The sequence below is a fragment of the Apis florea genome, unplaced genomic scaffold, assembly GCF_048593485.1.
Source record: "Apis florea isolate Af1SG1 unplaced genomic scaffold, ASM4859348v1 contig_3158_pilon, whole genome shotgun sequence".
Taxonomy (NCBI): domain Eukaryota; kingdom Metazoa; phylum Arthropoda; class Insecta; order Hymenoptera; family Apidae; genus Apis; species Apis florea.
Window position 1 is genome coordinate 4,556,944 of NW_028256713.1, and position 26,823 is coordinate 4,583,766.

At 37.2% G+C, this 26,823-nt stretch overlaps 1 protein-coding gene across 1 annotated transcript in view; it reads left to right on the top strand.

The window, feature by feature from the left end:
* Positions 1–18,948: 18,948 nt before the first annotated feature.
* LOC100870640 (ras-related protein Rap-1) overlaps positions 18,949–26,823 on the top strand; it is a 33,243-nt gene continuing 25,368 nt past the window's right edge. The window contains exon 1 of the mRNA XM_003698760.4: positions 18,949–19,304. The gene's annotated coding sequence lies outside the window, so the exon portion shown is untranslated. The remainder of the gene's footprint in view (positions 19,305–26,823) is intronic.

The window sequence follows — 26,823 nt, forward strand, 5'->3', positions numbered from 1 at the left end:
ACGAATTTCCGCCTCGACATTCGATAAATCTAGGCGACTGAATCGCGCTGATTGTAGCCACCGCCACCGGGGTGTGCCGTGCGCTCGACAAATTTCGCACTCCCTTTGTTGATATCTCCGATGATTAATTACGCATTGAGCCGGCCGCCGATTTGCAATAATTCTGATTTACATGGCTTCCAACTTAACGAGGCACCACGATCCAATATTCCTTCTTTCTCCACGAATTAATGCACACGCGTGTATCGATTGGCCTTCGCTCGTTAAACCGAATTATTAATTTCAACTCGATGACGCCTCGTGCGCCACGAGTTTCGTTTTGGAAACAATTATAGATCGTTCGAGTCGAAAAAAAGATCGCTTCGTATCGATCTCGAAAAACGTGGTTTTGTTTTCGTCTTTCGTCGAGTGAAATCGACGCCTCGGCTCTGTCCGAAAAAAAGATTTTTAAATTCTTTCTCGTCTCGCGACAGGAGATCAACGCTTACGTTCGAAGCAGAAATTCATTGTTTCCATTGTGATGATGCCGAACTGCGTACTGCTTCCGGCGAGATTCCGAGAATATATTTGTTAACGCCAGACGTTCGTGGAATCATTTGTTTGGCAACGAGATTTCGCCTTCGATTACTCATTTAACGAAAGTTTACGCAAAATTCGGTGACGTGTATGAAACGCGTGAGGGATCCAAAGTGTTGGGAAAGAAATATAAAAGGCTCGAAAAATCATTTAACTTCTCTTGAAACTTGTCGTTATGGAGGATTCGAAAGTATATTTTATTTGTTTGGAAATTTGGAAGTTAAAGAAGGATTTCGAAAAGGGACTCCGCTTTTGTCTAACGGCTCTAATTCGCCGTCACGAAGCGTTAAATAATTCATGACTGAGTGGAAATTTATGAATGGAAATAGTTATTTTTATATAAATATCGAATAGTAGAGCAACGTTGTTAAAAGGGTCTCTGTTTAATCCTCAAGGCAGAGATTAAATTTCTCATTGTATCTCTGGAAAATAAACGAGGTGTAAGTATTTTAATCGCTAAGTAATTAAATAAATAGAGGAGTGACATTTATTTTCGGAATTTCAACGCAATTTGCTGTGGAGGAACATCAAGAACGTATTTCAGATTTATTATCTTTAATCCGTTCTCTATACAACACGTTGTTATCTATGCATATATAAATCGATTTATCTCGAAACATTGTTGGATACAAAAAGAGAAAAGTACAAAATATTTCTAAATTTTAATATCGCGCATTCCAGGACAAATATACCGAATCATCGATTTCTAACTCTACTATTAAATTATTATTAATCAACGTTTACTGGTCATTATTCGATTATCTATTTGCAAGTTCAAGATAAGTTTCGAATACTCATTTTATTCATCAAATATTTCAGAATAAATAAATCTAACGACTCGGTTAATCTTATTTAACGCGATTCCTCGACCAAAGGTTTACGAGAGGGATCGAGACACGGAATTTACCACGTTGTCACGGACACGCGTTGAAGAGAGTACATATGTAGCACGGACCTTACGCGTAGTTCGTATTAACAGACTGACATGTATCGCTGCATCTATTAATTCAACGGACCTCCACGCACGCTCGTCACTTTGCCGTGCAGTTTACTGGATGCACGCTAATGGCTCGCACCAACTCACGATCCGTTAATTATTTATTAACCGTGCCAACCTGGCTGGCCGGGACACGTGTTATCTTCGAAAAGTCCGACGAATCCAATCGGAATATTCATAAATCCGACGAAATACGACCGTTTACGATCGTTTCCCAAGTCCGAAATTTACGAATTTCACTACCCGTGATAATAATTTTCACCGGGCCGTGAACATCGCGGATGAAATGAAAATTTTATCGAGCGAAGCGTTCGTCGAAATATCGGGAAGAATTGAAGCGGGAACATTTTTAATTTTAATTCTTCTCTTCCTCCTTTTCTTCTTTTTTTTTCTTCATTATTCAAGTCTTTATTATAGATACGCGTAAATTTGTTTCGCGAAGAGTTGCATTAAACGAGAAAAATATACACGGAGGAGGATAATGGTGCAAAAAAAAAAAAAAATAAATAAAGGGTTGCGGAGAATTGATATGGTTTAGAGTTCAAAAATTATGTTCAAAAAAGGAAAAATTGAGAGAGAAAAACACGAGATTTAAACACGTTCCGCTCCTATTTTAATTATATTTGTAATTAAAAACAGGAGATTGACTTTTATGCAATTTTGGAATATTCAAAGATCAGCTTTTTAAAAAGTAGAAGGAAATTACATTCTATGAAAAAAAAAAAAAACCAATTTAAAAGATATTAAAACTTTGCTCGTTTATTTCTCGTGTTAAATGTCTCGAACAATAGCTGTAATGATTTTGTAGCCCGTTGAAATTCGAAGTAAAACAAATTTCGAGGAATGAAAATCAAGAAGCAAGAAATCCTCGTTTCGTATTCCTGTCTGAAAACGGGAATTCCACGGGGCGTGTGACTTCTATTTCACTCACTTTATTCTTTAGATACTGTTCCCCGGGATTACTATCCTCTTCGAGGAGTTGAATGTTATTAAGGTGGTGTTGCGGAAAATTGCGAAACTTTTTGAATGACAAAATAATAGGAATAGAGAGAATCTTTAGAATTACAAAAAAAGAGGGTGTAAAATTGTAAGGATGGTGTAATAATATACAGAGTGTATATTATTATTAAGAAGACAAGCATCTATCTAGTAAAAAATTGCGCGATTATTCAAGGTATGAAGGACTCCATCCAAGAAGGGGTAAGTATAATTTATATTCAGAATACGCCATTAGACGTTTAATTCTCGATTTATGTTTCGTTTTAATCCCATGCCTCTGATCATATTTAATCATTATCTTAACATCTCGAATCTATTTAATGTATCTGATTACTTAAACAATGTTATAGTATTTTATAGAATTTTTAATGAAATTTTCTAACGATAAAAAGATATAGTAAAAAGTATAGCAAAATTAATAAAATTTTTAATACGTAGTACACTAGAATGAATTATGGAATAAACGATGGAAAGTATGGAAAGAATTAAAAGAACGTTTAACAAGAATGTTGCTTCTGCAAACAGTATTCCCTCCGCATGTGAAATCATACGTAATATTAGAAAAAGCTATCGCGCACGAGGAGAATTATAATTCCATGGGGAAAAAAATATGCGATATACAATAATTTCGAAAATTTCGATAATTTCATAATTTAATAAAAAAACATCGTCGAAATATAATCGTCGAAACCGCATTTCAAACGAAAATAAAATGGAAATTCAAGTGAATACGAAATATACGAAGGTACAGATGTAAGTGAAATGTTTCGAGTTAACGCGGGCAGAAATATTCACGAGAAAAAGTCTGAAGGCAAACAGGCGCCGAAATCGTGGCTGAAAATGCGATACGACAGCTTCGAGATCGTCCGCTCGACGTTGAACGATTTCGCAAGCAGTTTCCGGGATCAGAAGGTTGAAGGAAACCAAGTTTCTCTCGAGGATTCGCGCTTTTGAGAAAATCTCGAAAGTTTCTTCGTCCGTGAATTCGAACGCGTTATTGTTAATTCACGTAAATTTCGCTTAATAATTTTCTCTTCGAGTTTCGAACGATGCTCGATAGCGCAATGATCCGAAAAGATGTAATGCTTATCTGTGCTATTTTCAAAGAATTCACATTATCAAAGAATTAAAAATAAAAAAAAAAAAAGTTGATAAGATGGAAGAAATTTCACGGTTTTAATATAATTAATGAGGCTGCTGTCTTTGAGGGTGATGATTAATGCCTGGAACGGATGAATTAAGAGCGGATTCACATGATGAGAATAAATTTTGTAAAACTTTAAAATGCAATTCGTAAAAACGGTAGAAGCTGAATGCAAATATTTAATATCTTGCACGGACAGTAAAAATTGAAAAAAAAAAAAAAATCACGCAGCAGAATATTTTTAAAAGAGAGGAAATTACGTTATAATCCCAGAAGAGGAAATTAATTTTTTTTAGATCGATTTCTTCGCCGTAAGTGTGTCTCGAAACTTAATTTAAAAACTTCGAACGCGCTTTTCTCGAAACCTCGCCTCTGAAACTGACGTGCGACTCGGAAACTAATCGTCTCATCAATTTTCGACGATGTTCGTTCGATGGGGCTATAAATTTCGGCAGAGTTTACATTTACAATTTATCGACAATATATATTTTTTCTTTGTTAGCATAAAACCAATTTGGAAGATAATTATCCAAATTTATATACGATTCTAATAATATTCTTTTGTCGTTAAAAATTTCATAGATTTCGTACATGATCTTTTTCAGTTTCCATTAACTCCCGTTTTAAATTACATTTTCCCCGAAACATTAGAAGAATCCCTAGAATATAAAAATTCGTAGAAGACAGAGTTAAAAGGATATTGAAAATAGATTAGATTAGATTCGACGGGACATCGAATGCTCGAAATCGAGAATCGAGAGTGTATCGTGGAGATAATATGGGCCATTGTTTAAAAAATGAGAGAGAGAGAGAAAAAGAAAAGGAAAATAGAGAACAAAAACTGGTTGCCAACTAGCGACACAGCATTTGAAATAAATATTTTTTCGGGCTCCATTTAACATTGGCCATTTAACAAGTGTCGTTTGACCATTGATTAAAAAATACCGCAAACAAATTCTGATAAATCTACAATCCCAAAAAACATGGATGAAACAAAACTGGAAATTTTACGTGTTGAATCGCGAACGCTTTTCGTGTGTATACAAATTTGTGGATCAATCTTCAAATTAAACTATCGAAAGTGTATTTTCAAACAAATGTACGTGCACACGCAATTTGTCGTATGAAAAATTCATATTTATGCTTGCAGACTGGATATCGAATGTACACGTACATTCGAGTAACCAAGGCTATGAATTTCTAACAAGATCATACAACGGCAACCGTGACAAGGCGGAACATTGTCTTTGCGATTACTTCCAGTTCTCTATTACTTTTGCATTTCATGGAAGAGAATTTTGAACGAAAAGATGTATTCAGAATTACGGAAGAGAAGGAAAATCTTGAAATCCGAGATCTTTGCTGGAAATACAGAATTAATTTTCGAAATGTCTACTACAATCGAATTGCATTGAATTATTCTGAATCAATGCTGAAAAAAAATAAAATCTAAATATCTTAAAAAATTAAAAATTATTGTCGAATTAACCAATGAATAAATGAATCATAAAATTGTTTCAAAACAATTTTACAATAAAGTGTTCTGAGACATTATAAAATTCTGAGACATTATAGTAAAGTCTGATACTGAAAATGAAAATGTTACCATTTTAATTGATTCTTCGAACAGTTAACAAAGGAATTGACCGATTACTTTCATTCGATGCACAATTAATTAACGGTCGGCTCGTCGAATAACTGGTTGTTTATCAACATATCCAGATAAAGAGGCAATGGATGCATCCTCCGGCGAACCTCTGATCGAGAGATAATTTGCCGGGAAACAAGCCGAGAATTCCGAGCAGGCGCGCAAATCCACGATTGTCTGCGTCTGAATCTAAGCAATGATCCTTCCTCCTCCCCCACCCAGGAGGGTACTCTCTTCCAGAGGGATCGGGATGAAAATTTCGAATACGAGGCGAGTTCGAAGCAATCGGTTGAAATACACGGACTTGCGTCACATCCGTAATCCCTCTATCTATGGAAAATTAAATTTAATTAGCGCGCCCCACCCAACGTGCTTGAGTTTCGACATGGAACGATCTGTTTACGACCGCAATTGAGTTATGCAATCGATAAAGATGAGTTAATGACCGTTCTATTATGTAATAATCGATCGTCGCACGCAATCTTTTCAACCTTCCGAACCTTCTTGAAACGGCTAATCAACGAAGTTGCGAGATTTTTTCCTTCATCATGGCGAAGAAGTTCGAGGAAGAATTATCTTTTTTAACGAAATTGACGTTATGTTACGTATACATTGTATAAATAATATTTTATCCGAGAAATATTTGGATCGAATCCATCCATTGTTGGATTCAATTAAGGCAACGCACAGTATGCAAATATTAAGAAGATTTTCGGATTACGTGATATATATGTATATATATATATATATATGGATATGGAAATGAAGCTTATTTTTTTATTTCGATCGAAATAAGGCGTTGTCCCCGAACAAATTCCAAACTTTCGAGCTTTTCCATGCTCCAATTCTCGCGTTCTTTCTCCCCTCTCCCGGTTTTTATCGAATCGTTCCTCCTCTTTTTATTTGGATGCAAGTCGGTCGACTCGGTCGGCACGATAGCAGGAAGGAAAGAAGGAAGGAAGGAAGGAAGGAAGGAAGGTTTCATCGGCATTAACCGAAAACTTTCACCGATGCCAAGTATCCTTCCGGTGAATTTCCGCGAGGAACACGCTTCGACACGCTTCATTAGCTCGGCTCGCGAACAAATTCGACTTAACGATGACCTATTTCCGCGCGGATCGTGTCCGGGCAAACTCGAGCCCCGCCGAGTGTCAATTAATTTCAACACGTGTTTTGCGCCCAACTTCGAGCGGTAGGCACACGGGATCGAATTAAATATAGCGCCCGTGAAATCGTATTAAATACGAACGATGAAGGATTTATTATGCAAAATTATCCGCGAAATTGCATTCTGAAAAAAAAATATTCAAACTCGATCAAAGTTTGAACGGGGGAGAAGCACCCTTTTCATTTCTTGTACTTTAGAATGTTTTAAACTCTTTGGAACTATTTTATCGATAATAATAATAAAAAGTTTAAATTGATATCTGAAATAATAGAAAAAAAATATGTAGTTGAATGATATTAATTCGAATCGACTTAATTTTGTCATTTTATAAAACGATTGTTCGAACATCGTATTGCTTACATGAACATTTTATCGTAATAACATTTACGTGTTGCGATAATTTAAATAAAAATATTAATTAACTTTCACGTTTCTATTCAAATTGAACTTCGACTGACGAAAAGGAAATTAAAAAGTTTCAGAATCGAATATGTTCGAGGCATATCGAATACGTAAATCGCACGTGTCCCGCCGTATTTTAACTCTCCCCGAGCTAGAAAAAAAAAAAAAAAAAATTCGAAATCAATATTTGTTTAGAAATTCGAAACACGCGTCACGCGCAACGTTGCTCCGTTTAATTACGAAAACTCGAACGTGTCTCTCGTTTCCAAGAGTGACGTGTTCCGCGCCTCCTTAATTACGAGAAAACCTTTATCGCAGAACATTCGAAAATTTCCCATCCCCTATCCATTTCTAATATTATCATCTGAATACCAAACTCGAAGGTTAGTTTCGTTATAATTACAACCTCGAGCAGTGCATCATTCAATTCTCGACGCAAAGGAATCCGAAGCAACGAATTATCTTGTAACATATTTTGACGATGCTGCGTCGAAGAAAAATTCTCTCGTGAAAAATTCTTCCCTCTCTCAATCAAATCTGACGGAAAATCGAATTAGCTCGATTGATTGTTACTTTTGGAACGCGCAAAGTGGAATCCTCCCGCGGCGCGAAGGAACATTCACGCGCAATAATATCGTTAGGAAGGGTGGATGAACGCGAGCAAGAATATTAACTCCGGATTACACCGGTTCGAGCCATTAGCGTTCACGGGAGGGACAGTTTCTTTTTCTCCCTCCCACGCGGTGACGTGAAAATTAATGAGATTTCATAGGAGGAGAAACACGAGTGGAAATTTCATTTCGAAACGGGGTTCGAAAAACAAGCAAGCGGGCAGCGCGGTTTTCGTGCAAATGCATGCGCATATAAACAGGGCAGCTTGGCTCGAGCATAATAATGTAGTGGGGAATATTAATGAGAATGTGTTGTGTGTTGTGTCGAGAGAGAGGGGGGAAGGGTGGGATCGTTGCATGCAAATCCAAGATTATTCGCGGTCGTACTTCGCGATTAGAGTGTAAAAATATTTTAATCGGTTGTGAAATAAAAAAAAAAAAAAAAAGAAAACTACGTGGTTGGAAATAATTAAGTGTTGACTTATATATATATATGCACACGTTGTACCACTTCGTGATGAAGCACGTTTATAATTCGATGAAGCAAAGCGTGATATTAAGTGTTTGTTACCGAGGACGCGGCAGTGAGTACAATGGAGTGCAGTTTATCGAGCGCGTTTAACGAACCGTTAACATCCAAACTTCATTACTTTTACCTTTGTCCGATCATCATGGGCCGGCAATTAGGCAAACAAAGCGAGATTGACACGCGGATACCCGACAATGGAATAGACTTTTGGTTGACAACGTACGAAGGGGATATGCCATCATGATATTCAATTGGATTTGTGACACGAACAATCAGGATCAATTTTAAGTCCTCGTGTCCCGTTCAATTCTATTATCGGATACGCAGTTTGACAATTCTGATTACGAGTTGCGAATCGGCGCCTCGACTTTTGCATATTTAATTACTCGTTATCGCCCCCGTTATACGATTGCGACGCTCATTTATTTTAAAATCGCTTTTTTTTTTTTTCGAAAAAGACACATTTTAAATTCAAGAATCGTGTATCAAAGTATTTTTATATAACATTATAAAGCGTTCCTCGAGCGTTCCTCCTCTCTCGTAGATTTCTTCAAAGGTTTTCTCCTTTCTTCTTAACTTTCTATTTCTGCGCGTGCTTGAAATATCCTTTTTCTCTCGATACATTTTTTACGCGATTTTCAAATCTTCGAGCGATCTTCAATCAATCTTCAAATTCTTCTCTTCGTCTTCAATAATTTTTATACGTTAATTTTTTCAATGACAAGTTTCAAATAATCTTCAAAGAAAAAGAAAGAAAGAAAAGAAAAGAAACAAATCTCCTCCAAAATGTTTCTATCAAACAAAGTTTCATCGAAATAAAACTCATGATACAACTCGTAGAAAACTGTTGGAACGATATACCAATTATATGGCAAGATAAACGAGAAGAAGTTTCGTCAATCCGCCGACAACCATTATAATCCTTTAATTGTATTTTCCACGGTTTGTTCCACGAACAAATGGCATTACTATCTTAAGATCGTTACTGCGAAGGAAAATCAGCTTGAAACTTTGCCGGACGTTCCTCGGATTCTCTCGCGGGGAAACTTTTCAACGAAGCTTTTGTGCACGGTGAGCGACCCTAATAAGGGGAGCACGGCGAGGAACGAGGGTGTTTTCCGTAAGTTGCCGAGTCAATTGCATTCCCATCTCTGCTCAGACCGCATTTCCTTCGACTTCGCCAAGTTGCAACAGCTGACAATGCGATCAAATCGAGGTGACGCTTGTTTCCTTCCTTCTCCTTGCAAATTCTTCTTCTTTTCTTTCTTTTTCTTTCTTTTCTTTTTTTTCGTCCATTTTCAATTTTCCATTCTCGAACGATCATTCCTGTCACGAGACGATCCTGAGAGAACTTTTGTTGATCAAAAATTGCTCGAGTTTCGACTCGATACAATACAACGTTTGTTCAGAGAAGTTCGATAGATATTAACGCGATATCACGTGGTGAGAAATTTATATATAAATATATATTGATTGACGCGAAATTAATAATTGATTTAATTGAGAAACGCTGGCACGATCCAATAAAATTAAATGGAAAAGAGAGATACAATTCGATGTGACAATTAGGAGCCATAAGGGGGGAGAAGTAGATCGAGCGTGACGAGAATTGATTCTCAGTCGTGTGACGAAGGCGGTGAAACAGAAAAAAAAAGAGAGAGAGAGAGAGAAAAGGTAAACGGATTCGATTGGTGAAGCGGAGAACATTAAATCCTTCCACCCGGTTGCAACAGGTTTCAATATTCGATGCAGCAGAGAACGTAGGCTGTGTAGGTCGCGCACAATTGTGCAGTTAGTTAAGCGAGTAATACAAACGAGTAATTATATTGCATAATCGTGATTTGAGCAAAGCGGTTTGATTATCGAAAAACCGAGATCCAAAAAACTGATTGACATTATGCGAATCGTGAATAGAACGATAAAAGAGAACTTTTTTTCTTTTCCATCGTTATTCTATCAATTTTCTACCTTGTTTCACCCGGAAATTATTTTTTGCATCAGACAGAGGCATCCTTTGTCGAACAGGTTGTCGACATGTTTTCCTTTCAAAGTTTCCAACGGAATCAGCAAAAAGAAGATCGCGTAGAAACGCGACGACAAAACGCAAGCTCGTAAAATATTTAAAGGTTTGGAACAAGCACAAGGTTTCTTGAATGAACGTTGAATCAAAAATGGAGAGGAAAGATTGAAATTGAACGTGCATACCACGATGCGCATAGAGGAATCGAATTTTTACAGAATCCAATTTTTACTTTATGGATCGTAATAAATCGTGGAATCGATTAAATTGAACTCCGTTTAAAATTTAATTTTAAAAAGTTTCGAGCTTTGCTTGCTAGTCATAATAGAAATAAAAAGAATAAATCTTTAAGCGTGTTTCTAAACAATGCCTCTGTCCAACGGGGATGTTACGGAATATTATCGCAGTAAAATCGTTAATACCTTCTCGACTATCAATGGATAAATGGCACACAATCGGTGATATTCAAACCTGCTTATATCGCGTTCATTGGAGAACATAAACCATTGCATTGCTCGATATATAAACCGTACCGCGATCGAGTAGGAAGTTCATAAAGTGGCGAATATTTGGTGCAATAAAATACCATCCTCATCGACAATTCGGTAAAGGACGATAAATCTGAAAACGATTTCGAAAACTATGGAAATTGTCACCCTAACCGTTAAAAATGAATTAAAATTTTTCAAAAATTTCTTTTCTTTGCAAGATTTAAAAATATTGTCGTCTCGTTTGAAAAAAACAAAAAATAATAAAAATATTTTCTCGTTTATCGCGAGAGAAAGAAAGAGCACCGTTTAGATATTCACGCGTGTGACGAATGACCGTGTGTAATTCCACTGGAAGAAAGTTACGAAGCCCCTTACGCAACGCGTGTCTGCGCTCGCGTCTCCAAGATGATTTACTAATGTCTTAAATTTTATTCAGAGACATGCCCGCTAGAGTCACGTTTCCCTCGAGTTGGCAAGAAAATCCGGGGATCGTTACGCCATTACAAGGAGCCAGCGAAAGCCCCGACTTAAGGCTGATAAGCCCGGGTCAAAGTACTTGGCCGCCATTGTACGACGAGGCTGTGCATCAAGTCCGGACGAGTTTAAAAGAGAACGATTGAAAACGTGTCTCCCCGACTCGACTCGAAAATTCAATGAAACGTAATTCTTCACGATGGATTTGCCATACATTTCTCATCATTGTCATTTCTGGTTTACCATCGTTTTTCTTTTCTTTCTTTTTTTTTTTTTAGGGGGGAGGGAAGATAACAACTATGTATCACGCAACTGCGCTTATTTCTGAATTTACGAGCGATCCCTCAGACAATCGTAAAAATTGTCCTACATCGAACGCGGTTTTTTTTTCTTTGCGTTACAATTGCGAAAAAAAGTATGATTATTATCACAGTGAGAAAAGCGGAGAAAAGCGAGGGAATTTTTTTTTGCACGATAAAAATTTGATTGGAAAAGTTAGGACGCGCGTTAACTAAATTTTGGATTAATAGTTTTAAGATTAATTAGACGAGGCTTCGAATTAAATCTAGTTAGTAACTAAGTCACGATACACCATTTTTCTTTCGTTAACGGAGAATTAATGGTTAACGCGCGAAATAAGAAAACGATTATTATTTTTATCGTTACCGCCGCGAGTGTTAAATGATATTTTTCTATATCAACGGCTTGCAGGATCCTGAATTGTCGATAAATTTTTTTACGATCGATGATATACGCGTGGGAGTCAATTTAAAGGCAAAGAAAACGGATGAGACAAAAGAAGAATGCACTCGCGCGTCGTATGGTCGTATTCCCTTTAATCTCGAAGAGAAGAAGCTTAATATTTTGCAGGGAAAAACTTTTCCGCGAATTTCAAGTATTTTTTGGTTCAATGGTAGTTCTGAATCGTGACACGTTTCGTTCGATTTTTTTTTTTTTTTTTTGTTGAATCGCCCACATAGCTGCAGCGCTTTCTTTATTCATACCTCGCGATTGAGCATGCAACGCGTCCCGATCGCTGGAAACACGTTCAAGTGGCCCTTTCGTCGCTATTTTCATCCCGTTTGTTTTCCATGATATTTTTATCTCGATCTATCAAATGTGCATGGAGAATACGGAATAAATTTAACAGAGAAAATTTTTATTTAAATCATGAATCTGAAAGTGCAACAACGGAGGAATAAAATAAAATAGTAACAGCAGCTAAACTTAATAGGATCGCATTCGTATACTTGTTCCCTATGTATTCCAATAGTTTCCAAATCTAATTTAACTGCGAATTATTTCTTAAGTCTCTCGGTAAGATGGTGTTGTATAAGCAATATTTTTTCAGAAACAGATATATTTATCGCGCAATTTATCTTAAAACACGATCAAACTCTATTAAAATTAGGAAAACTTTGAACCGCTATAACTCTGAAGATAATAACTTTCGGTCGACGAATGAACGATGATTAGAAGCGCGGAACCTTGCCCTTTAAAATGCTCTTTGAATCATTTCGATACGACTTCTCGTTCGTGAGATATCGTCGTGCGAAGAGAAAGGTAATTTTTTAATCGTTTACTATCTCCTTCCTTGTCTCTTACTCGGACCTCTCGCTCGCACTTCGTCTCACTGACCTATCCCAAACTCCAGACGAGTAACAGACGCGACTCCTAGAAAAAGATAGTACACATTTCCAGGAAAAAAATGTAGGTCAGCGAGTCGTGCGTTCATTCATTCAACCTACATACCGTCTCGAGCACTTTGAATCCTTATATCTCGAGAACCGATCGAGATATCGGGATAAAACAAAAAAGATACTTCAGTGGCATGATTTCGCAATTTTCCTTCTAATTTCTTCTCACACTTTTTACGCGAGAACTCGAACTTTTCATTTATAAACTACAACGATCCGTTATTATGATACAAAGTTTATATAATTTATAAAGCATGTTTTTAATATTCTCCAATATTATCAATTGAATATTTGAATATATTTTAACTACAAATAAAAATCTACAATTTATTCGTAACGAATGATAAATATACAAGACTGTGTCCATGTCCAAACTGTCCAATAAAAATTAGATGCAATTTGTCTTTATACCCAAATAGTTCTTTTGGTGGAATACTCCACACGTTTTCTAGATCTACTCTGTCATAACTACTCGTTTTGTCGAATAAGGAACGGAATGGGCGAAAATATATTTCTTCTCTTAATTTTTCACGATAAACATAATAAACATCGTATCTTCTCCTTACTCTAAGTAGGTTGCGGACCAATTTCCGCAAAGAGAATCCCTATTTCTAGATAACGTTTCCAGCGAAAGGATGGGGGCGTTGTAACAGGCAATAAGGCGAGACAATCGCATACGCATGGCTCGTTTCACAGGGAATTCAGTTTGGATAGATGAAATCAAAGCGCGTTCTTCCATGTCCAACTTGGCCTTGCATTGAATTCATTTCACGTTTTCAACATTTCTACCTTTCTGCGATTCCCGTGTTCCTTCTTTTTTTCTCTTCGAAAGTACGAAGAAGAAAGATGCAAATGAGATTACAGCCTGGAAAATCCGTTTTCTCGAAACAATTAACTCCCGCGCGAATTAGACTTTGGCAATTATATATCGAAAGCAGTTGGTTTTAGAGCTTGTATACAATGCATATAAGTGATTTTTCCAAATTGAAAAATAAATCATCGATTAATTAGCAAACCGTAAAGCTCAAAAATTCTAAATTCAACTTATGAAATTACATTACCCTGATACACGCATTTAAGACATCCATTTGGTGGAGATATCGTAGCTTTTGTCTTTCATGTGTCATAAAAATAAAAAAATTACAATCAATCTTTGCACAAGGATTAAGACAAATAATCGCTACATCGATCGACTTTTCGCTCAATCGAACGTCGATTATTCGACTTGAACTGGTCGAATATTTAGCAAAGTGGGGGAGAAGTTGCGGTTCAGACGCACGTTGATGCACGCAAACATTGACAAGGTTGGAAAGTTGGTCGCATACCATCGCCGCGCAGCTTTTCGAGGTTTGATTTCATCCGAAGATAAGAGGAAATTGGAAATTCCGTTCTGTCGCGTTTCGGTTTCACCGGCGTATCTGCCGGATGAAAGGCATACCAGCCAAACGTCGAGTTTCATTTCACATTGACGAATAAGCGGCGACGCGTTCCTTTATTATTATCGTGGGTCCGATGAAGCAAGTAAATTAACGCAATAACATTTTCACCCTTGATCAAGAGGCGGAAAATATATTTTGGGGAATATTAAACGGTCGAAATTATATCGACAGTGATTAATAAATTCGTTTATGGACAAATTCAAATGTCTTATAACTTTCGAAAGCGTGATTAAGACGATATTTCTTTCGATGAAATTTCACGCGTGTGGAATTGATGAAAAAAATTCAAGGCCCATCATCTTTCTCACCATGAATAAAGAATCCATTAGAAATTGTCGCACACGTATCGCAAAACAAAAAGAGAGGAAAAAAAAAACATTTGATCGGAAATAAAACTCGATATTTTCCGATTTTTCAAAAAAAAAAAAAAAAAATAAAGCGACCATTCACGCCCACTTTTATACTTTTTAAAACTTGCAACCATTCACTTTTGTACACCGATACCACTCGAACATGTTCCACCGTTAATTCTACCCTGTTCAGCTTGCTAGATGAGAATCATAAGCTAAGGCAACCCCAGTGGCAACTTTGAAAGTTCACGATTCATTAAACGTCCCGTAACTTATTACACGTTAATACTTGCCAAACTACGACTTTCGTCTCAAAGCGTTTAATAATCCTAAAATGAAGCGGCTGAGCCTCGATCGTAAAATTAGCCGCTTATCACTTAACCCTCCATCCTCGACCTTGACACTTTCCACCCGATCATGATGAAATTACCGGCACAGAAACTTCTAAGCCTAGCACGAGATAAAGTCTTCTCCTACGTTCGCCTTTTTCGAGTCAAAGAGAATTGGATTGGAGAGTTCAAATCGATTCAATCATACGAGGAATTTATATTTATCACACAGTATGGTCGTGTTTTGGATACAGAACACGAAACTTATTTTTTATCTTCTGCCAAAAATTAATCATGGTTCGCGAGAATTCTCGATCCAAAGGGAATTCGAATTCAATAGGGAAGGGGAGCGAAGGAAAGCGGAGGAAACAACTCGAATAGGGATGAATTATTCACGCCACCTATTGGGTTCATCGCACCCAATAGACAGGTTTCTAAGTTATTTTAAGGGCGATGCGATTCTGCACGAAGAGAAATCGTGGAATTTCTCGTCCCGCTGGTATTTCAGTTACAGTTACTCGAACTGAGACGATCGAATGAGAAGCGAGCGCGTTCGAAATTTTACTTCATCCCAATTCCAAACGATCGTTCTCTATTGTCAAACTTTTTTTTACAATAAGCTGCACCATCCTGTTTTTTCCAGGATGCGAATATTTTTTATGCGTTTGAAAAAGATCATTTGAACAGGGGACAAGATTATTCTGCACTCCTCTTTTCGAAACTTTGACTTAAATCTAACGAGAAATATTCGTTGCAATGATCAATTGTTCCATCACAAATGGAAATCAATCAAAATCGCTAAGCGTAACTTATAGCAAAGAATATCGAAATTATTTTATTAATTTCCAGAAATATAAGCATTGAAAGAAGCAATCGACAATAATAAAGATTCATAAATTTCGCAATTAATCCTTGTATCATAGCAATCAACCTCGACGAAGCCAATCATGCATACGATTTAATTGAAATTTCATTATAACTAATTATTTATCAGAGGATGTTTGAAAGAGAAATCTCGCGTTCAATCACGCGTTCGAAACGAGATTTCTCACCCTCTCGATTAATCAATTCGTTTAGCGGAAAATTTTGTTAAAAAATTTCTGACGTCTCCCTCGGAGAAATTGATTATATCGCGATACAAACGAATCTCGTTTATTTATCGTCCATCAGTTTGAAACATTCATCAACGCGCATCCACCGGAAGAAAATCCTCCTCTAAACCGTAAATCATCGCCTCGTGTCTTCGAATGATGAAGATACACGTACGCGATCGGCCATGTCGAGGAGTGAGATCTCTCTTTTTCTGCAAAGTGAATAGTTCGATGTTTGTCGACGAAATCCACCTTTCCACGAAGAAAACAAGTCGCCTCGATTTCGGTCGTTGCCTCTGTTCCAGAACGGGGAGAAATTTCGTTCCTCGTCATCGACGACTCTTCTCTGACATTCCACGTTTTTCTCCCTTCCCCTCCTGGCGTAGCTACAGGGTTTAAAATCTCAAAGGTCGATCTTATTGGGGGGAAAAAATAAAATGGAGAAAAAGAGGAGGTAAGAAGGTAAAAGGGATATTAACGAGACGCAAAAGGAAGAGAGAAAGATGGAAACACGCGAAATGGAGCAGAGATAATAAGATTTTTGAACTGCACGTAACGTGAAATCATTAACAATGGATACAAACTTTTGAAGAAAAGAGAAAAAATTGTTTGCAAGAATATATATTTCGAAGAATGCGCTCCTTTGATGAAACTTTTTCTCATTTGCTTAAAGATTTTAAACATCATCGGATTAAAAAAAAGAATATTCTCTTCTAACAAGAAAACGACAAAAAAAAAATCTAAAAGAGACAACGTAACAAAGAGACGAAACAAAAAGAAAAAAAATGAAAAATGAATAAATGAAAAAATACGTTCTCTCTCTCTCTCTCTCTCTCTCTCTCTTTGTATCAATTTTTAAAATAAACACGGGAGCGAAGAAGGGAGCGGCGTGTAAAACTCTGCGTGTAAAAAAGTAGCAGGAAACGAGATGATCCGAGGTGATCCGTCCAACGGCAAACGTAAAATTGGAAAACTTTGGACGAGCTGGCAGAATTGAATGACCGTGCGGCGTCGTTCGACTCGTCGTGCTTGCACCAACCTATCCTACCCTACCGTTCCATCCTACCTAATACCCTCCTGCCTGGAAAGTAGCTTGAATCTCATCAAAGTTGCGCGTGCAAACATTGACCCCTTCGTATCTCAGGTGCATCGATATCGCGGTAACTACCCCCGTGTCTGACATACCCAGGAGATGTGAGTATCCAGACACTTGAACAGCTTTAAGCTCGAATCTTTTCCCGTTGAGGAAGAATTTATCGAAATAGAAACTTTAAAAATAAAATTAATCTCGAGCTCGAGTTTATGAATGAGTCGCGGTCGTGGAGGAAACGTTTCACGTTCCACCCACGAACGGATTGAAGTTTGATTAGTTTGTCGTAGTAAGCGTATAAATACAGTAGTGATCAACAAATTCGAAATGTGAAACTGAATTCGAGTCACTGAATCGAAGTCTCTTCGTGGTCTCCACGATACTGATTATATTCGAAAAATCCTGTGTACTGATTGCAGTGTATATATATAAGAGAGAGAGAGAAAGAGAAATAGTATATTTGAATATACTATCTTAAAAACTAGGTGAGTTGTTTGCAAAATATTTCGAGGAAAGCGAAGAAGACGATACTTCTTCCTTATCGGTCTTTTTCGATAAATGATACGTTTATTTGCATGAAAATGTTGGTAATATTTTCTCTGGCCCCTTCTACGAAGTAGATGTGGAGTCTCATCTAAATTCTGAGTAAACAACCGCTATATATCCCCGATACTTCTTCGGGATTCCTTTGGATACGTAATTTCGCGGATCGAAGTGTGTATTTTTTATAGGGGAAATCTGTTGCGGCGGTAAAATTTTGTAAAAAGAGATTTGGTTGAAAAAAAAAAAAAAAAGAAAAAGTAGCGGATAATGTTGTAAGGTATATTACCAAAACGAGTAGTAAAAGGGTGGAATGGAGGTGGAATGGAAAAAAGCGAGACACTTTTATCTTTTCAGGAAAACGATATTAATGCCAACACGACATTATACAATCTCTAGTTAAAGCAGCGGTGCTGCGTGAGTGGAGAAGGATTAAAAACTCCAATAATAATAATTCACATAATGGATCTTAAATAAACGTTAATGAAATAACCAAGAAGTTCATAAACATAGTTCATTAAACGTATAACAAGAATTCGCGAGCAAAGTCAAAATAAAATTTAATTACCCTCTCTCTCTCTCTTCCTTCCCCCTCCCTTCCCAAAAAACAAAAGACTTCGCTATCACATTTCCCCTTCCAATCGCCCATATATTCACTTTCTCCGTCGAACTAACGCAAGCGATAATTTCAATGGCGATAACTTTAATCTTTGATCTCCGCACGATTAAGAAAATGAAAATCGAACGAAATTACCCAAATATACTCGATAATCATATCTCTCCTATCTCAATCGCGATACTCGACGAAAGAATAGATTTCCCGCGTCTGCGGTGATTCCTATTCTTGATCTCCATCGAGGAAAATCGTGGAACGAATCTAATTACCCGAAGACTCGATATCAATTTCCAATTTGTTACCTCTTATCGTCAAACGGAAAACGCACGTCAAAGTAACCACCTGCCGGTCACATAGCCGCACGCATGTGCAAAATCCTAAATATCCCCCCAAACCTTCGCGGCAAACACTCGTAATTACCGTTCACACGCGGTACAAAGCGCCTCAGTCGATGGTCCACAGCTTATATTCTGGCTGGTATCCTCGCAGAAGATGGGAGCAGAAGCGTTGACCCCTACTACTGGCTCAGGTGCAGCATCAGGTGCTGTTGTGGTGGGGACAGTCAGGTGCGCAGACAGGAGGAGAGGAGAGGGGGGGAACGGAGACGGAGACAAGCTTACGGAGGAGGGCGGAACGAGACGCAGCTAGCGCGGCTGCAGTCTAAAATACGCTGGGCCATTAGGTGGGGGTGTGCAGGTGGAAGAGAAGGTCGGAAGGTTACGAGAGCGCAGACGCCGACTAAAAGCATCGAGGATAGTACCCGGCACCGTAGCGGAGTACCGGACAGAGCTAGCTCGTCCGTAACGCTGTGTTCGTCTTGGCAACGGGTCGGTCTTTATCCAGGGCGCACGAGCCACGTTCACCTGCTTTGCCCCCCAAACCGAACCGAACCGAGCGCGCGATCATCGGCAAACGCAACAATCGTTGTTCCTGGTCGCGAGCGACCCGTCAACCGGCCGAGTCGAACCACTTTTGGAATCGCGGGTTGCCGGCTGATCAACGAGGGACCGCTTTCCCGCGCTCCCAACCCGATTCACACTTCTCACCTGTTAACCGAGCCGTCGCGCTCCTCTTCTCTCTTCGAGGTGTTCAGGTAAGTTTCGTCGTTCCACGGTGGCGGTGAAAAACTTTTGGAAAACTTTCGCCTATGATTTCTTCCGGTATGATCGTGTTAAGCTAGGTTGCCACGACACGCGGCCTGTAATGAAAGATTCGAAGATTTTTGAAAGAGAGCAAGTGAAACGAGAACTTTCTACTTGCTACATATTTCATTATTTTTAATTCGTATTTTTTTTTCTTTTTGTTAAAATTCGTAAATTTTAAACGCGATATTTTTTCTTAAGATTTATCGATTATCGATCGTACGTACAATGTCACGTTAGGAAAGTTTTGAAAAAGATATATAAAAGTCGGCAAATGTTCACAAGTCTCGTCACGATGTCAGAGGCAACAGTGTACGGGCCCTTTTTAGTATTCCCTCCTAGTTCTTTAATTCATCGCTCGACCGAAAGTGGTTCCAAAGTATATACCCGCATAGGGCGTCAGTGAGAACACAACGTATAGTGACCGCTGAAAACTTTCTCAAACTCCTCTGGGCAACGTGCTTAAACAACAATATTCCTTTTGTGGAATATTAACCGGTAACCATTGTCTACTTGCCCAGGAAACTTCAATGAAATCTCAAGGAAACGACTCCTATTCGAATCACTTCTCCGCAAAGGAGGTACATAGTTTCTAGTTTCTAAAATAATTAATTTCCATAATACCGTGCCTAGTTATTCGATTACTTTCGCACGAGGAGCGTTAGTTTTATACTTGATGGAGGTATATGCGTATATGCCTGATGTGGATTATTAATGGTATCGCACCCGAGATGTTTTCTCGGGTTGCACGTTACTCGCCGCACCAGCCCTCGAACGTAACTTCTCCTAATCTTCCCACGCAGACTTTCAGGCGAGCACAAATTGTATTCGAGTGTGAAATTGGCTATGCATCTGAATTTCAATTACGTTCTAACGATTTCCTTGTTTTGTCTCTCTTAAATGAGAAAGGTAAAGATCCGTTATTTCCATCGGCGGTTCGAACAATTTTCGAAACAATTTCTTCTTCGCAGGGGATTCGTTTCGAATTCCTTTTTTTACTCGCCTTTATTTTCCTGGCTGGGAAAAGAGCGCAATTGAACGACGAAGGAGAAAAGACTTTTATACGTAACGAGGGACGAAATTAATGTACGGCGAGACAGTCGGTAAACACCTTTCTGCTCCGCCTTAAAGTCTGTTTACAAGTTCCCTAGTGGGGTAGGACGAGATATGCTAATGCGGCATTATATGCTCTGTGATTATTTTAAGAATGATTCGACTTCCGTTTATCGCCCACAAGGCGATGCGAATTTTCATCTTTAATTAAACCCGTTGCACGATACCCCGCTCCGAATAAAGGAGCCGTTGATATCGTGTTGTTACGTTAATAGCCACAATTTTCCGCATTATTACGGTTTCTGGTTCTCTCTGGGAAATTTCTCGAGGAGAATGATAACAAATCTTTAATTGTATGGCAAATAAAAGGGGTCAGGGGAATATTAATAATCGATAGATTTCAATATTGGAACATAAATTAATAACCAACTAGACTTGGTTACGATTTGATGATAAAATTTGGAATCCTTGAATCAAAATTGAATGTTTAGTTATTAAGTGTTAAAAGTATACTTTCTTTTTTTCAATCTTCTCTATTATTTTCTATTCCTTCGAGGATAAAATATATACGCGCCAGTTTTTCGATACATTTCCTCGTTTCTCTCCAGCACTACCTAAACTATTCACTTTATCAGACTATTCCGCCAGGTGTCGTAAATGGCGCAATCTACAGCGTCATTTACGAAAATCCTTTCATACTGTGTATTGTCCTCGGTAAAGTGTTCGCGAATGGATTGCGCGTGCTACTTTCAACGCTGCGTATCTCGGCCATCGTCGATTCGATTTCGTGCAGGGGATTCATCCCTACTTTCTTTTCTCGAACGAAGATACGGGAACAAGGAAACAGGGGACTTTATACAGCAAGCTCTGGATTTTCGGTCAATCGAAATCCTGACAGAAAAGATTTACACTTTCTACGTTATTTTTTCGAAAGTAATTTCCTTTCATTTTAATTCGTTTGTCGTCCATATTTGATGGATAATTGTAGGAAAAAATTAGGTAACTTTGCGAGTCCATAGTTTCGTAATTTTTTTCACGAAATTTTAGTTACATTTTAGTTGATGATGCCACGTTTACGAAAGAAATGGCGATCACGAGATATTAAGGGTGAAAACGTACGAGAACCTTATGTTGCAAAAAAAACTTTGGAAAAAACACGACGTACGATGGAAACAAGTTCAAGCGATCGACTAATCTTCTGCAACTGCTCGATTAACTCACTATTTCTTATCGTCACGAATCTCCAAAAAAGCTTTATCAAGTTTTTTTCTCTCGAATACTCGGAGCGAAAGTATTTTAATTAAAAATTATATTCCAAAAATATTCGTCAATTTCAATCTGTTGTTTCCAAACGAAGAATTCCTTTGGATGCAAAATTGCAAGACGAAGGAATATAAAGATCTGTTGTCGTTCTTTGATGGAGTGCAAACGATCGCTTTAAGATCGGCATCAATGCAAATTTACCGGATAATCTTGAATTCGCGTGTACAAAAAGGGAATTACTCGCAGAAGATATCTCGAACCGCTACGAACGAGAATGATTCTAAAATTAATAATTCAATTCAAGATTTATTCACAGCCGATCGAATACTTTGATCAAAATTAACTTTTTAAAATTATTCTATTTTCTATTATACTTTTCGTAGCATAATTCCTTTATAAATTTAAATAACGATCGATTCGTGTGAGGAAATTTTTAAATTTCCATCCAATTCAACAAAACGCACAAAATCAATTATATACATGTATAAAAAAAAATAGACCCGTGGAAAAGTTCCACGATCATCGTTCCAGTGCCGCCTATCGCCGGAACAACTCGAAACAAGTTTCTCGAGGACGACGTATAAACCAGACACGAGATAACACGTTTCACGGGTTTCTTATTCTAATTATATTTATTCCATCACGCTTCGAAGCTTTCTAACGACGTTGGCAATTAAAACTTGTTTCGAAATTAAGCAATAAAAAAAAAAGAATCTTCCATTACTTTTGTATTCTGTTCGTCTCGAAACCACAACATACGTCATTGTTGTTCATTTTTCCCTCGCCACAAATTAATTGATCCTCGGTTTAACCTTCTTCGCCCACGCCACATATATTCCCACTCGTCAACTTTTCCTCTGGAAAACGCGGCTTGTTTCCACAATTGTGGATTTTATCACGACGCCTGGACTGAATAACTCTAGGCCCAGCTGGGGGCGAGAAGATCTCGTGTCATTTGAGGTGCGAGAGAACGCGTTGAACATGTTTTCATCGCGATTACGATTTACCATTGTTGTACCGACGGTCGTCTTCATTTTTCCACTGTATAACTCGAAAGTTACGATGAATGGAGATGAATCGAGCAATTTAACTTGGAGACGTACACTTGTTTTAAAATGGTAAATAAATTTATTCCATGAGTATTACGAGTAAAAATTTTTAGAAACTCAGAGATCTTCTGAGTTCTTTTTTAATTGATTCTTAAGCGAAAGATGTTAAAAATCGAATATTTCTCAAAGAAATTTTCTTAATCCTTTTCTCGATAATTCTCCGCAGTATTTTTAATTAAAAACTCGTTATTTTACGTGACACTCAAAATTTAAAAAATTTCGCAAAAATGATACAATAGATAAAATTTCCTTTATCCTTGCTTCGTTCGTTCATTTTAAATGATAATAATTTTAATAATTCGTTGGTAGAAATAAATCGATTCCTTACAATTACAAATCAGAATTTGTCGGATTGAATCTATAATACGAGGCAGCAACATTACGAGATTTAACATTTCTATTCCCGATATTCAATTGTTCCCATTGTAAATATACGAACAATCGTAATACGTAATCTTTTAGGATAAGCGCATTAATTGAATCCAATGACAAATTCACGGCTTTCCGTGGGACATCTGTTGCATTCGAGGCAATATAACGATGCTCTATAACGATCGCGGTAAATTGTAACGAGGTTTAGGTCGGGATCCGTTAATGTCATTCTATTACATATCTCATCCCAGCCAATATTACACGATGATCGTTTCGGCAAATTGCATTTGCAACAAGCCGAGGCGACAAACGATAAATGTTACATACCGTTGGTCAATTCGTATTGAACGTGCAGAGCTAATGAGAGGAATCCACGTAAATGTTTCTGATTTTAATCGAAATGTTTTAATATATCTCTATACAAATTTTAAATATTAACTTTCAAGTAGTAAAAAAAAAAAAAAAGGAAATAGATTCGATTCTTAAAGATCACACAAAGCTATTTAACTTTACCTATTAACTTAAACATACATAAAATTCAAAACATATATTTCGTTTTATATATATATACAATGAAAAACAAACAAATAGATAAAACGTTTTGATTTTATGTATTAAAATACAAACGTTCCAATTGATCCATATCTTTGCATGCCATACCATCATTAAGATCGCTATCTCTATTAATACACCGGTGAGAAATCTTTATTTAGCAAAAGGCTATATGCTATATCTTCTCAAAGGACAAATTCGTATCATCCTACGTTCATTTTTCCACTAGGGAGTCTGATCAATTATTCATTTCGCGTTTCCTTAAAATAACACTACAGGGAAAAGAGGATTTAAATAAGATGAACAGGTGATTCACCCTCAATCTCTAAGAAGAAAAATATAAAAAGAAACTCTTTACTATCCTCTATACTCTCTCGAATATCCTCAAAAACTCTCAACGCACTTTTTGCTTTTCGAAACCTGCCATGAGACCTGTCGTGATCCGAGCTTCGTATCACGCGAGGAACAATTTTAACAATCACAATGCCAACCCGAATTCGAATAGATAGATTTAGGATGGTATTAATTGACTCGATTGTCAGTGTGGAATAGCAAAGTCGATGAAACACAGCTGGTTGGAGACGCTGTCGTGGAGAAACAATCGTGAGAGCGACTCGTCGGTGAACGACGCCTTTCCAGCCATAAACCCGCAGGATGTACGTGCATGTCCAATTAACGTTGCACGCTAGACGCAACGAAACGAGGGACGAGGGGGGCCACTATCGATAATAATGTTTGACTTCGTGCACTCTGCGTCCGGACACTCCTATCGATTGCCGGGGCAACACGACCACGAAAAGATAGGACTTGGTCGGTGATAGTGGGGTTGGGTCGATTTGCCTTTGATCTTCCGCCCTTGAGAAATGAATTTTAATATTTTTTGGGACGGACAGAATTCTTGAATTTCTTTATTCATCTTGTGTTTTGATATTATCGGTATACAAAGAACGCGATCAACGATTGTTGACTATGAATTTTTATAAGTGGTAAAAGAAAAAAAAATTAAAAAAGAAGAAAGAAAAAGAGAAGAAGATTTACTTTTCGTGACAAGTAATGATCATCAATTTTATATATTCCTTCGATGTTTCTCGAAAAATTAAAAGACGTGACTCGTAATTTTTTATTCCATGTTGAAAGAAATGAAAGGAACATTATGGGATTAATCTTCTAAATGATTTTCGTGCAAAGGATATTCTGAATATCTCGATGCGTCGATCGATATATGTTGACAAGTATTGTATTAAACGTGTAATTAAGTTTCGAGAATGAAACTTGCTTTGATCAAATGGAACAGAAGAGTAGGATTAAGGTGCAAGATTATTTTTAACAGTTAATACTCGTGAGAGCAAAGGGGATGAACGTCAAATCAGTTAAAAAACAAACGGGATTATATCGCTCGAAATTAAATTCTTTCTCAGGCATATAATAATAAATGAAACTTTACTTTAGATAGAGAATTTATTCTAGAAAGCGCCCGAGGAAATTTACTTAGGATCAGTTTATCAATCAATTCCTATCTATTTTACGAAAGAAAACGTAGGATTCCGCCATTCGATCGTATCAATGAATTTCGATCAAGGAAATCAAATTTTCTCCGTGCAAATCAAATTTTTATCTCGCGAATACTCTTGGAAATTTAGTTAGAATCGATGTAGTATTAAATATATATTATCGCAAAAAGAGATTTCATAAAGAATATCATGTATACTGTTCCCATTGTATAAATTATATTACTATATTTAATTTTATCCACGATTAATTAAAATTTTACCTAGGCACATGTACAGTCAATCACAAAAATACAGAGTCTTCTTCTTATAAAGAAATTCAAATAATTGAAAATTTTTGTTTTAATAAAAATTCATATGTAACGGTGTAATAAATTTTTTTTTCCAAAAGAAAATCTTCTCTTTTCTCTTTTTTCCTTTTGTTTTGCAATGATAGAGCATTAAAATATGAGCATGCAATAGTATAAAAGTTTTATTCTATCCGATTACAAAATTATTTATTTTTAAAAAACGAAAAAACAATCAATCGTTCGAAATAATATTCCGCTAATAAAAAATCTATACTCGTAAATTTTCATTAAAAATAAAATTATCACAGATTTTCATTAACATAATTTGTTCATTAAGCTTATACAAAATACATAGAAACTTTTACGACCGACTGTACAACAGGATACAAATTTTGATCATTAATATTTTCACGATGCGACAATCGCTCATTTTTTTTTTCTCTCCACGAGAGAGAAATAAAGTTAAAATTTCCTAACAGGAGGTGAAATGAATTGAAATATAAATTTCCAGTGAAAATTGTGGTTAACGATAATTTTCTCGTCGTACGATCGGGAATTGAAACTGCGTGGGAAGAGGCGATACCACGGGAAAAATTCATCCCGTGCACCTTTCATTTTTCGTGTTCTTGGCTCCTATCCCTCGAAAAGATCGATCTGTCCCGAGCCAGTCTTCTTCGAATTCCTTCACCTCGCCTCCCACAGTTTCGAGCGAGTGATATACGTGGCTCGAATAGAAAATTTCTGTTCCAAGATTGCGGACGCGTACACGTACAAAACGTTCGCGACTTCGATCCTGAGTGGATTTTACACGGATCTATCCGCGATCGATTCAAATACGCGTTATCCACCTTCCATTTCTCCTTAACCAGCCTCGATTTCTTCCACGATTTCTTCTTGCCCCGCTTCCATCCGCTAAAGCACGAATCCACTCGCTCCTCAACTCGTTCAGACTAACTTTGTAACGATGTAAATGTAATGGGTCTCTCGTAAAAAGTTTCGCCCGAGGATAGGGTTTGTATTGGGGAGTTGCATTGGTTATCGGGCCTTTGTAACATCTCTTTTGCGTATTCCCACTTTTTTCAATGTATTTTTCGATGTATATAATTCGAAGTATGAATTTATAATTCTTTTATCGATATGCAAAAGTTTCTTTTTTTTAAAAATGTCACTGTTCGTACAAAATATATTGAAATATATCGAATAACACATAGGTGTATATGTATAATTTTTATCAATCAAGAAAAATGTTTTAAAATAACCAAACGTGTTATTATATCAGACCAAGGATAATTTGTCGTTGTTTGTATTATATAGATGTAGAGG